This window comes from Cebus imitator, unplaced genomic scaffold, assembly GCF_001604975.1.
Source record: "Cebus imitator isolate Cc_AM_T3 unplaced genomic scaffold, Cebus_imitator-1.0 Scaffold7, whole genome shotgun sequence".
Taxonomy (NCBI): Eukaryota; Metazoa; Chordata; class Mammalia; order Primates; family Cebidae; genus Cebus; species Cebus imitator.
In genome coordinates, this window is record NW_016107322.1 from 4,453,163 (window position 1) to 4,454,932 (window position 1,770).

The window sequence follows — 1,770 nt, forward strand, 5'->3', positions numbered from 1 at the left end:
TCGGCCTCCCAAAGTGCTGGGATTACAGGCGTGAGCCACCGCGCCTGGCTGGAATTTGTTTTTTTCGTTTTTTGTTTTTTGTATTGTTTTTGCTCTGTCACCCAGGGTACAGGGCAGTGGTATAACCATAGCTCACTGCAGCCTTAAACTCCTGGGTTCAAGCAATCCTACTGCCTCAAACTCCCAAGTAGCTAGGATTGTAGACATGTGCTAACATACCTGGCTAATTAAAAAAAAAAAACAAAACTTTTTTTTTTTTTTTTTTGGGTGGAGATGGGGTCTCCCTATATTATCCAGGTGGGTCACAAATTCCCAACCTCATGTCATCTTCTGCCTTTGCCTCCCAGAGCGTTAGGATTACAGGTGTGAGCCACAGTGCCCCGCCAAGGTTCTGGGATTTGAACTCAGGTCTAAATGACCCCATGGGGCTTTCTGCATACCACAGTGCTACCACTGTTTTGGCACTGAGAAGGAAGATACTTCTCACTTGCAGCTGTCTTTTGTACTCTGCTTTATAAGCTACATTTATAGCCTAAAGTGAAGAAGAGCAGACTCCTATAAAACATGCCCTGGCATGCTTACTCTAGTATTTATGTGACTGCTCAGGAACCTCAGTTGAGACTGTTCTGCTAAACCCAGCTGTCAAACATTGTCCCATTTGTGGATGTGGCCATAAGAAATAAAAGTAGAACAGTGACTATAGTGATAACTACAGAAATTCTCTTTTATTTGTATATATTGTTGTCCTCAAAGTTTCTTTCACAAGTCAACACTCTGTGCTTTGATGTAAGAAGGGCTTCCTTTATGACACTGAGCTCTTGCAAGTACAGGACATTCAAGGAGTCTAGAAAGGAAGAAAACATACTATTTGCTAATTTCTCATGTACTGAAAGTCAGGTGAGCTTGTGTTCTATTGACAAGAGAATCAAGATAGTATATTTTCCTTTTCATTTTTAATCCAAAGAGGTTTCCAGTAAATTGGAAAATGTGGTGAATTAAAATAGAAATGCGCATGCTAACACAGGCTCAAGTCATTTTTTATCTTATTACTTGATTCTCTTAATTTTTTCTGCATAATTTCATTTCTGATCGAGTGAACAGCTTTCGTAAGTTAGAACTGTTGAGGCTTTTTACTCTGATTTAATTGACATTGGATGAAGGCTTTTTGGAAGTGCCAAGCTACCATACTATTACTGAAAAAGGAGGCACTGTCGAGTAAATACTTAAAGGTCAGACAGTATACAGTTTCATTTCCATTAATTCTGAAAACTTGAGAAAGTTAGTGAAACAAGATTAAATTGGCATGTGATCAGAATTATCATTACTGAGTCATTTTAAAGCTGTATTTGAAGTAGAAAACTCTTAAGACTTAATAGTGGGTTGTTACTATTATAAAAATGAATAGAATGTAAGATTAACCGGAGTTAGTAGAGACTTCAGTCCATAGAATCGGTGGAAACTCATCACTCCATAGAGTAGGTGAAGTGTTCTTTCGCTTACAAAATGTTTATAAGTTGAAATTGTTTTTCTACAATATAAAAAGATACTTGTGAAGAGCAATTTGGCAATATTATCAAGATCTGTAAAAATATTCATACCTTTTGAACAGTAAACCTCCTAAGAATCTATTTTACAAGTATAATTAGAAATGCAGACAAATATGTATGAATATGGATGTTTCTTATACTTTGCAGTTGCAAAAATTGGAAAGAACTGACAACATTAAATGATAGAATTTTTTTTTTTTTTTTTTTTTTTTTTTTTTTTTTT

At 36.0% G+C, this 1,770-nt stretch overlaps 1 protein-coding gene across 3 annotated transcripts in view; it reads left to right on the plus strand.

Moving 5' to 3' along the window:
* BTG3 (BTG anti-proliferation factor 3) overlaps nt 1-1,770 on the plus strand; it is a 21,661-nt gene that overhangs the window by 4,830 nt on the left and 15,061 nt on the right. The window lies entirely within an intron of this gene.